General features: G+C 37.0%; 1 protein-coding gene across 1 annotated transcript in view; it reads left to right on the forward strand.

The window, feature by feature from the left end:
• CTNNA3 (catenin alpha 3) overlaps positions 1-12,233 on the forward strand; it is a 1,729,751-nt gene that overhangs the window by 1,148,893 nt on the left and 568,625 nt on the right.

Raw genomic sequence — 12,233 nt, forward strand, 5'->3', positions numbered from 1 at the left:
TACTGTTTTTTTTTTTTTTCTATTTTAACAGAATCCTAACCAGTAGGTTTTCTACTTTAATAGAATCCTAACCAGTATCTGGATAAATGTATATAACTTTAGGTTTATGCCTTAACAAATGGTAGAATAATCTAGATTTCATTTTTTTCTCAAAATGATATATGTAACATGTCTTTTGCTGGTATCCAGCTGTCCTGTACAGGTGATTTAATATTTCATGTATGTCAAAAGGAAGAAAAACAGTGGGTTTCTAGTCTGGAAACGGGCACTCTAGTCTTCTGCACTGATTGACGATGTGGCTTTAGGCAAGTTACTTGAACCTTAAACTCTCAGATTCGTTAATCTTTCCTTTGTAAGTTGGTGGATTTGAACTAGATTTCTAAGATCCCTTCTAGATCTAAAATTCTACAATTTCAGGAAGACTTTAATTTTAAAACTTTGTACCAGTATATCATATTTTAAACACATAAAAAATATTTTATATTGTAATTTAACATATTGAAACAATATTTTCGAATCATCAGTTCAGTCTTCACTGTTATTTAACATTTTATACTACTAAATATTTTTCTTCAAAAATGGTACTCCTTTCAATATTTTTTTTGCATACTTTAAGAAGAAAGTAATTTTCTTCTACTTTATTGTTAAAAAAATATAGTTAGGGAAACATATTATGAGAATCTCAAAAGCAGTTCATATAACATAGCACACTAAGCCCACTTGTTTTATTCCCATTGAAACATAGAATGGTCCTTCTTTTAATCTGATGATGACTGTTTTTCCCTAAGTGTTCTCATCTAAGGGCAAAAGCTATGGAATCAAATGATGAGTCAAAGCACGATAAGCCATCTGTTTTAGAATAAATAGCTGCCATTATTTCTGTTAATATTAACACATTTCAACTTGTATGCTATTTCTTAATTAAAAGTGCGCATCCTACTCTTAAAAGTAGTAAAAAGGAATCTCTAATTTTTATGATTGACTGTTTAAACCCAGTCACACAAGTGTTCTAGTTTCCCACCCTGAAGGAGGGGAAATTTCTGTTGATGTTGATGCATAATGATGTAGAGCAACAACCATAGGTGTTTATTGTAAAACAAAAAATGTTGATATGGAAGTTAGTTGGTTTTCTCCCATACCCATTCCATCCCTTTCCTCAGTTCCATGGGGAGGTGGAGGTACTGATTAACTCAAACAAACAATTCCCTGTTGGGCATGTGATGTATATTGTCACAATCAAAGTGAAATAGAAAAATTTCATTAGGTAGGTGGGGGCTTCCCTCCTCTGCCTTCCTCCCCAGCCCCCTTCTCTCCCCTCCCTTCTTCTTCCCTCTCCTTCTCCTCTCTGTCTCTGAATGTGATGTGACCAAGGGTACTGAATAGACCTAAGAGCTACTGACATCCTTTTTGCAACCACAAAGAAAACCAACTTAAGGACAAAGTGAAATTCAGAAAACAAAGTGAAAATCAAGGGAAAAGAAAGAACACATTTTCAGTGTCATTGTTGAGCTCTGCCAGATCACTTCTCACTTGAAAACCACTCACAGCTAGAATTTTTCAGCTACATGAGCTAACAAATTTATTTAGTTGCGTATCCATTTGAGTTGAATTTCTGCTTGCAACCAAAATCAACTTAACTGATACAGCTTGCTTTAGACAAAGGTCTTTTTCATTTCCACTCCCCCCTTATCCCAATCCCTATAAATCAGTACATGTTAAACCAGTTTTTGCCTTGTCCATCCTTGGAAACAAACTCCCCCTTTGTGCCTTGGATTACCTAAGATTCATGCCCATAATATTTGATGCTCACAAGAACTCTTTTTTTCTTTCTTTTCCATGCAAATATGCTAGTGCTCTTCCCCTTCTTGCATGTCTCTGATTTTGGGATTATGAAACAATTAGAAGGTTAATGAGATAAATGAAGTAAGGCTAATATACTAGTTAATCTTCAAGGTCCTACCCCAATATCAATCTGCCCCCAAATAACGTAATTAAAAATGATGTCCAATTGCAGATGTTTTAAGCATTGTATTAACAGAAGGGATCTGGCCTATGGGTTTAGCTACTTGGCTTAAGAGTTTCTCTTTTTGTCATTCATTCATACCGCAAATATTTGTTGAAATCACACTGCATAAGGTGACATATTTGAGAATGATGCCACAAATGCAAGGTCTCTGCCCTCAAGAAACCTACAGCTTATCAGAGAAGACTGACAATAAAGTGACATAGCATATATTGGGTTGGCCAGAAAGTTCTTTTTTTTCCGTAAGATGGCTCCAGTAGTACTTAGATGCTTTTAACTTGATTCAAAACAATTTTGTTAGATTGTATTGTGACAGCTGTCACATCAGCATGCATTTTAAAAAAGCTTATCAAAATCGGTGAATTTTTGCATAGCCATTTTAATATTGAAGATGGAAGAAAAAAGCAACATTTTTGGCATATTATGCTTTCTTATTTCCAGAAAGGTAAAAACGCAACCGAAACGTTAAAAAACATTGGTGCAGTGTATGGAGAAGGTCCTGTGACTGATCGAACATGTCAAAAGTGGTTTGCGAAGTTTCATGCTGGAGGTTTCTCGTTGGACGATGCTCCAGGGTCCGGTAGACCAGTTGAAGTGGATAGCGATCAAATTGAGATATTAACTGAGAACAATCAACGTTATACCACACAGGAGATAGCCAACATACTCAAAATATCCAAACCAAGAGTTGAAAATCATTTGCACCAGCTTGGTTATGTTAATCACTTTGGTGTTTGGGTTCCACATAAGTTAAGCGAAAAATACCTTCTTGACTGTACTTCCGCATGCGATTCTCTACTTAAACGTAAGGAAAACGTTCCGTTTTTTTGTTTTTTTTTTAATATTTATTTAGTTATTTTGACTGTGCAGGGCTCCTAGTTGCGGCATGCGCACTTATAGTTGTGGCATGCATGTGGATCTAGTTTCCCGAACAGGGATCTAATCCGGGCCTCCTGCATTGGGAGCACAGAATCTTACCCACTGGCCTATCAGGGAAATCCCGAAAACATTCTGTTTTTATAACAAATTGTGACGAGCAACGAAAAGTAGATACTGTACAATAATGTGGAATGGAAGAGATCGTGGGACAAGTGAAATGAACCACCACCAACCACACCAATTGCGGATCTTCATGCAGAGAAGGTGATGTTGTGTATATGGTGGGATTGGAAGGGAGTCCTCTATTATGAGCTTTTTTCCAGAAAATCAAACGATTGATTCCAACAAGTACTGCTCCCGTTTAGACCAACTGAAAGCAGCACTTGATGAAAAGCGTCTGGAATTAGTCAACAGAAAACACATAATCTTCCATCAGGATAACGCGAGACTGCACGTTTCTTTGGTGACCAGGCAAAAACTGTTACAGCTTGGCCGGGAAGTTCTGATTCATCTGCCATATCCACCAGATGTGGCACCTTCAGATTTCAATTTATTTCGGTCTTTACAAAATTCTCTTAATGGGAACAATTTCAATTCCCTGGAAGACTGTAAAAGGCACCTGGAACAGTTCTTTGCTCAAAAAGATAAAAAAATTTGGCAAGATGGAATTATGAAGCTGCCTGAAAAATGGCAGAAGGTAGGGGAACAAAACAGTGAATATGTTGTTCAATAAAGTTCTTGGGGAAAATGAAAAATGTATCTTTTATTTTTACTTTAAAAACTAAAAGAATCTTTTGGCCAACCCAATAGTATGAAAACTCAGGGTACTATGGGCAGAAGAGCAGAGGACAGAGGCAAAGCATGACCCAGACAAGGAAGTTGGAGAGGTTTATTGGAGGAGGTTTATTATAAGCTTCATGAGTATGGAGAACACATGTTATTCAATTTTATATCCCTTATATTTAACTAAGACTCTTCACATGGTTCTCAATAAATGTTTATTGAATGAAAGAATGACAATGAAAGGAAAAATGAATTCACATATCAGAACCAATTACTGGTCTCCATGTGCCAAGAAGGAAATTCCTGGGAAAGCCAGGACTTTGGGGGTTTCCTCCCTCTTTTATTTAAAACATTTCCTTAATAACAGATTAGAATAAAATTATTTTTTCTAATTGACAAGTATTTCAATACAATTATTTACTTAATGCTTATGATATAATCAAAAGTTATAGTTAGTAATAAAAAATTTAAAATAATCTTTTTAAATCTCTTTAAAAAGAATCTTTAACTTTTCCCATATAGGTTATTACAGAATTTTGAGTAGAGTTCCCTGTGCTATACAGTAGGTCCTTGCTGATGATCTATTTTATATATAGTAGTGTGTATATGTCGATCCTAACCTCCTAATTTCTCCCTCCCCCCGACCTTTCCCCTTTGCTAACCATAATTTGTTTTTGAAGTCTGTGAGTCTGTTTCTGTTTTGTAAATAAGTTCATTTGTGTCGTCTTTTTAGATTCCACATATAAGTGATATCATATGATATTTGTCTTTTTCTGTCTGACTTACTTCACTTAGTATGATAATCTCTAGGTTCATCCATGCTGCGCAAATGACATTATTTCATCCTTTTTTATGGCTGAGTAATATTCCATTGTTTATATGTACCACATCTTCTTTATTCATTCCTCTGTCGATGGACATTTATGTTGCTTCTGTGTCTTGGCTATTGTAAATAGTGCTGCAATGAACATCGGGGTGCATGTGTCTTTTTGGATAATGGTTTTGTCCACATATGTGCCCAGGAGTGGGATTGCTGGATCATATGGTAGTTCTAGTTTTAGGTTTTTAAGGAGCTTTGAAACTGTTCTCCCTAGTGGGTGTACCAATTTACATTCCCACCAACAGTGTAGGAGGATTCCCTTTTCTCCACACCCCCCTCCAGCATTTATTGTTTGTAGACTTTTTGATGATGGCCATTCTGATGAGTGTGAGGTGATACCTCACTGTAGTTTTGATTTTCATTTCTCTAGTAATTAACGATGTTGAGTATCTTTTCATGTGCCTGTTGGCCATCTGTATGTCTACTTTGGAGAAATGTCTATTTAGATCTTCTGCCCATTTTTTGATTGGGTTGTTTGTTTTTTCCAATATTGAGCTGCATGAGCTGTTTGTATATTTTGGAGATTAATCCCTTGTTGGTTGCTTCATCTGCAAATATTTTCTCCCATAAAATGAAGTTTAAAAACTGCTAATGTTTACTGATCAAGTACTGTCAGAGCCTGGAGTGGTATCCTCATTTATAATCATGGAACTGTGGGATAGAAACTGAAGTAATTCATTAAAATCACCCAGCTAGAACAGTTCCACTTCCAGGAAGGATGGAATAGACATACTTTCCCTATCAGTTACATTGTATTCAAATAAACATATATATATATATAAAGCAAATATAAGAAGACTCTGAAAGGTGGAGAGAAGAAGGCAGTCTGGCTAAGGACCCTGAGTCCAAAGAAATGACGTGATGGTAAGATCCCTGGGTTTTCTTTTTACTTCACATATCCCACAACTGGAGCTGAGGAAGCCAGCAACCCAGAAACTGGCAAATAAACACACAAACGCAACTGCAATAAAGGCTTCTCCTTTTAGCCAGAGGAACAGGAACAGGACAGCCTAGGAAGATAGAAAGCTTGTAAAGAAAGATAGAAATCTTGTACTCTACTCTAACGAAAAAAAAAAAAAATACAGCATAAATGGGGGCCCCATTCCTCCTACACCAGCAAAGGCCAAGTGGAGAGCCTAACCTTCCACCAAAAGAGAACCAAATAGAAGTATTAGAATACAATAACTGAAATAATTTTTTAATACATTTATTTACTTTTTTATTTTTATTTTTGTCTGTGTTGGGTCTTCGTTGCTGCGTGCGGGCTTTCTCTAGTTGCGGTGAGCGGGGGCTACTCTGTTGTGGTGCGTGGGCTTCTCATTGCAGTGGCTTCTCTTGTTGTGGAGCATGGGCTCTAGGTACGCAGGCTTCAGTGGTTGCAGCACCTGGGCTCAGTAGTTGTGGCTCGCAGGCTCTAGAGCGCAGGCTCAGGAGTTGTGGCGCACGGGCTTAGTTGCTCTGCGGCATGTGGGATCTTCCCGGACCAGGGCTCGAACCCGTGTCCCCTGCATTGGCAGGCAGATTCTTAACGACCACACCACCAGGGAAGCCCTGAAATAATAATTTTTTAAAAAGACTTCAATAAATGGGATCAATAACTGAATGGAAAGGACAGAGGTAAGAATCAGTCAACTGAAAGATAAAACAATAGAAATTATCAAATCTGAACAATGGGGAGAAAATAGACTGAGAAAACACACAGGCACATGGGCACATACACACACACACAGTCATAGGAGTATGTGGGGCCATAACAAAAAATCTAACATTTGCATCCTTGGAATTGTAGAAGGAGAGGAGAGAAAGGTCAACTTAAAAAGCACTTAAAGAAATGCTAGCTGAAAACTTCCCAAATTTGGCCAAAGCCCCAAAACTTAGAGATGCAAGAATCTGGGAAAACCCCAAACATAAGTCCAAAGAAATCCACACCAAGACCCATTAGCATCAAATTTCTGAAAACTAAAGACAAAGGAAAGAAACTTTAAACAGTCAGAAGCATTACATTTTATATAGAGGAAAAACAATTCAAACAACACTGAATTTCTCACCAGAAACCATAAAGGCCAACAGAAAATGATGCAACGTTTTTCAAGTGCTGAAAGAAAAGAACTGTCAGCTCAGAATCTCATATCCAGTAGAAGCATCCTTCTGCAATGAAGGGGAAATCAAGACATTCTAAGATGAAAGAAAACTAAAAGAATGTGTCAGCAGCTGAATTACACTAGAACGATGACTCTCTTGATCATTTTGGAATTTAACTAAGAAATAATTCATTATGTTGGGTTTAACTTTTATCTTGTGTTGTTCTTCTGACCAGACTTAGCTTGATGCTGACAGCTTCACCCAAAGACTCCCTCGTCCACTAGATCAGGGTCCTCAGGATGAAGTCCACAGCCCATTCACACCAGAATCAGCTGTAATGTTTGTAGAAATGCAGATTCTTTCGCATCACTCTAGACTTACTGGATCAGAGTCTCAGACAAGGTGGCACTAAAACTGTATTTTTAACAAGCCCCCAGGTGATTCCTGTCCACACTGGAGACAGATGCACAGCGCGAGACTGCAAGGGGCCTTTGTCAGAGCCACCATCTGTGGGCAAAGTGGGAGTGATTTCTTTATCAACACACACTCAGCTTTGTGCTGGGCTTCGTCTCACACCTCTCTGCCCTTTATAATGGAATTCCTTTGCTGTTCTGCCCACTGCAGCATAGCACCTCCTAACAGGTGAGGCATCCAGCTGAACTTCAGGATACTCAGCAACTGAACCCACAGTTATTTTCACAAGGGTATTTTCAGGCCGTGTATTCAGCCTGATTCAAGGCTCCCAAGCACTGGATTCCACAGCTGTGGTGACAGGTTTTAAAGCGCAGAGCTGTTGCTTTGAGGGGCACCCATTTTTCATTCTTGTTCATTGCCTTTGCCCACAGGATACAGTGGCAAGAGCCTCAGATGTCAGATTGGCCTGGGTTCGAATCCCTGCCTGGCCATATTCTAGTTACCAATTAGCATTCTCTCTCTGAACCTATTCTCTCATTGAAAACAGAAGAAATTCCTGAACTCAAAAGGCTGTTAGGAGAACTTGTGGAGGGGAGGTGAAATGGAATAGTGAGGAAAAGCACAGTCTCTGGAGTTCAGAGACAGCTGGTATGAATTCCACCTCTGCCTCTTGCCAGATGTAGGATGTGGGGCGTGTTATTTTACCTCTCTAAGCCTCATGTTCAAAGTGAGGATAATACTCCCTTGACCGAGATTAATTGAAATGATCCAGACAAATGGAATGTGCTCAATAAATTGCAACTATTATTATTTTTAGTTTGGGGAAAGAACTTTTCACAGTGTCAGGGATGCAAGAATTTTTGCCTATTATTGTTAATTAAATAATTTTTTTAAATATTTAAATTATTTACTTAAAAAAATATTTAAATTTTCTAAGCAGAATTATCAGCTGTGCCACCGTGAAGTGGACTTCAGAGTCACTAAGACCTGGGATGAATGCCTGCCTGAGAATTTCTTACCTCTGTGGCTTTGGCACAGGTTGCTTAATTTTTCTTAGCCTCGTGTTTTCCTAAAGGAAGGCACAGTAATATTCACCTCACAGGATTAGTGTAAGACTCTAAAAGAATTTAGTTCTCCTTTTTCCCTCCCTTCCAATCCCCTTCTGCCTCCCTGGTCCTCTCTCTCTGCAGAAAAAAAGATACTGGCTAGGACAGTAGCTGAATTTTCAATCAAATTCTGAATAAAAATACTGATATTTAATTTGTACTAAATCTTGATTGCAGCTTTCAAATGATAGATATAGCCAGAGGACTCTGGTCCTCTTGACTAAAATCAAGATTGTGATTATTTGTTCTGGAAACCAGTTATCATGCTTTCTAGGTTCTTGAATTCACAATCACACATATAGTCAAGTGCCTTCCTGGGACATCCGACCCATGCAATATTGTCAATATTAAAAGAAGGGATGTGGTTAATTTCAGACCCCAGTTGGGTCTGGAGTATAGACTAACATTCCTCTCTTGAGGATAAACTATGGCATGGGCATCCTTGAATCCATAAGTTGCATGTCTGTTTTTTAGAGGAAAATTCATAATGAAAAAACTGTATTTGCAGAAAACTCAAAGTAACCATGGACAATGATTTTTCTGAAGTGTCTTATACTTGGCCTAATGCTCAATAATTTGATTGCGTGAGGTAGTCGCTTGCCAGAAGGAAGATCAGCTTGGTTTAGAGCCCTTTTCAATCTGTTTCTCTTCACATGAACTGGGAAATATTTTTGGATGATAGATCTGTGATTTATATACTTCACAAACTGAAAATACTATCCAGATATAAGGAGCAAGATATTTTCTTTTTTTCTGTTCTAATTTCTTTTTTTTTCTTTTCTTTTTACATATTTCACTGGTCCTTTTAACTCTGTTTCCCTCTAATATTTCAGAGGGCTAGTCCTTCTGTACAAAAACATAACAGAAACTTTGCTCTCATTCCATACCTTACTGGATTTTTCAGTGAACATTGACCAAAACAAAATAGTGATTACATTTTTTCTTTCCGCCTGACTGTCATGCAATATTGTTGTTTACCCTTTTCTTTTTTTCTTCCTTTCTATCCTGCTCCATTGCACCTTGGTTTATCACCATAGTATGGGAACATTTCTTAGTTAAATTTTCTCAGTAGGGCAGCAACAGGAAAGATAATTAAATGGATATATGGGCACTAGTTTCGTCTGTGTTCATCTATCTGCACAATCTTGAAAACAGACATGATAGTCTTTTGAGGAAGCTATTGCTATTTGAAAAGTGTGGTATTTAATCTTGATAACTTCCCCAAAGTAAAAAATTCCTGAAATGTCATTAGTTTCTATTGTGTTTTAAGAGCACATTAAGCATTGTACTATTATCAGCATGAAGTACATTCGTATTACAGTTCTTCAAAGAATGATGTTATTCTATTGATATTGCTGATGGTGATCTGCTGCCCAAAGTCGTCCAAAAAAGTATAGCCTGAACTGGAATTAATGGTGTTGTCTATGGCTAAGCAAGTGGTTTTGATTAAATGCAAGAATATACCTATTCACTATAAGTAAGGAAAACTCTAAGATATTAAATGACTAAACTGTGTTTTAAAACTGAGGGTAAGGGGTATTAAAATAGAAAGGGTATTTTTATTTCTGCTAATATTCATCTTGCTGAAAACTGTAGATTCTGGGCAGGTAAAAATGAATAGGCAATTCAGTAGAAAAAGTCTTTAACCAGAATTTCTCATATGTATTTGTTATGTAATGATTTTGTTGAACTTCAGTAAAATTTAGTGAAGCACTTTGTGTGAAGCACAGAATTTTTCCTGTAATCCTGGAGTGTTACAGTTATTAATTTTAAACAGAAAATGCTATCTCTTTTCTCGTTAATGGTGCGAGACAGATGCTTTACCTGAAGCTATGGGCTGTGAGCAACCCTAGTAGTCAATCACATCATTCATATTACGTTAGGATTGTGCTTTTGGCATTTGCTTATTCAGAAATAATGCATATCATTAGAATTTTTTTTACTGTGATTGCATTTTTAGTTGATGTACTCTGCTAGACCTAACATTGAAATGCAATAACACAGAACATCAGTGGATTCTCCAAATTTTGAGAAAGATATATACATATTGAACTAAGAGGTTTTATATTTCATATGAACCTGAACCACAGAAAATATTTTCATCTTTTCTCTAAAAGACCAATGAACGACATAAGCCATTTCTCTTACATGCACTGTTTCTGTTACTTTATATGAGTATGTGGTATATCAGCCCAGTGCATAGATACTTGTTATCAGAGCCCCATCATTCCATTTGTCATTAGAAGAAACATTAGTTTCATGGGAAACTGTACAAATTGGATTCCAAACATCTGATAACCAGATGGTAAGTTAGCCTCAATGTAGTGCAAACATTTTCTGTTTGCAAGACTGATGTTTGCACACACATCTTTAGCAGATGATGGTAAAGCATTGCATAGAAGAATCATGTCTCCTGAGTCACACAGAAAGGAACATCTTCCGCAAATCTATTTTCTCTTCTCTTTTTGCAAAGGCTGATGGATTCTTTTAAATACAAAGATATTTTGAGAAATATTTTGAAAGTTAAATGTGGAGAAGTGTGTCTCCAATCTGGGAAGCTTTTCTTTCTCTTTCTTTTTTCCTCCCCATTTAAAGATAAGGCTTAGAAAATCTCACTCATCTAGGTTATTGTTTCTTTTGTTTTGTTTTGTTTTGTTTTGTTTTGTTTGGAGCGGCCTAAATGGAGTGATAACCATACACAATGAGATCGTCAGTCATCTTCAAGTCCCAACATATAAAATACATGTACATACATATAGATAGGTAGATAACTTATGTCTAGTGCGCATGCCTCTGTGTGCACATGGGTTTTCACAGACTCATATTCATTTTTTATTCATGCTTCGCCATTGGAGGACATGAAGTATAATGAAAAGTTGTCCATAGGATTTGGAATCTCTAGGGACAGTGTGTATAATGGTTAAGAACATGGACTCTAAAGTCAAAGTTGCCTCTGTCATCTTGTACAAGTTAATTATGTGCTCAGCTTCCTCATTTGTAACATGACAATGACGATAGTACTACCCCATAGGCTTCTCTTGGGATTAAAGGAAATAAATCTATAAAGTTCTCATAAAAGAACCTCTCAGGTAATAGGTACTGTGTATTAGCTTTCTTTTTATCTGTTAGTCTACCATCTGTACTCTACCTTGTACCCAAAAGACATAGAATTGTGATTTTGAAACACTCAACAAATATGTGTTGTGTTCCTGTTCTGGGCCTAAGTATGAGTCGTAGATCCATAACTGCTCAGCCATGCAACATTAAGTAAGCCATGTTAACTCTCATAAGCCTGCCTCCTTATCCATGAAATGGGGTCAATAATTGCTGTCCTGTTTTCATCACAGGGTTATAATGCAGACCAGAAGAGACAATTTATATGAAAGCGTGTGTTTGAAATGCAGGGCAGATAGTTGTACCTCCTTTGGAGATAGTTTATCTACAAAAAGGAAAGAGGTGACTGATTCAGGCTCACTTCTTATGGTCTAGCAGGTGTGATAAGACACCTACCTATACATACAACTATAGTAAAGTTAGAATGTGTTAACACTTCAGAAAGTTCCAGAACAAGTGCTTTGGTAAAACTCAAAATATGGAGAAATTATTTCTGACTCTGAAAATAATGGAAAGAGAATATTCATCAGCCAAGCCTGAGTACATGTTCTTAAGTAATTTTTAAGTTTCTCAGTCACCTTGATTATTATCTTGCTTAAATAATGTTTTATTTAGAGCCAGGTCCATTGGAACATACACTAAGCTAAGATAATCTCAACATTTGGAGAGATTTTATTTCTTGGTGTATTAGGAGAACATCGGGATACTTTTTTTGAGAGCCCTTCCCTCAAAACTGTTTTTATCTGAGAAAGTTAAAAATGTATGTTCACAGACACTTTGCTCAAGGCATTTTTTTTTCAGCTAGGAAACATTTGGTTCTTTCTTCTTTTTAGGATAAAAGATGTTTCACTAACTCATGTGGTTTAGGAAATGTTTCCGTCAGATAATATAAAATCTTATCTGTAATTCAGGTGGGTTTTAAAAGTCGCTAGGTAGTCTATTCTGATATGTT

This window comes from Balaenoptera musculus, chromosome 16, assembly GCF_009873245.2.
Source record: "Balaenoptera musculus isolate JJ_BM4_2016_0621 chromosome 16, mBalMus1.pri.v3, whole genome shotgun sequence".
Lineage (NCBI taxonomy): Eukaryota > Metazoa > Chordata > Mammalia > Artiodactyla > Balaenopteridae > Balaenoptera > Balaenoptera musculus.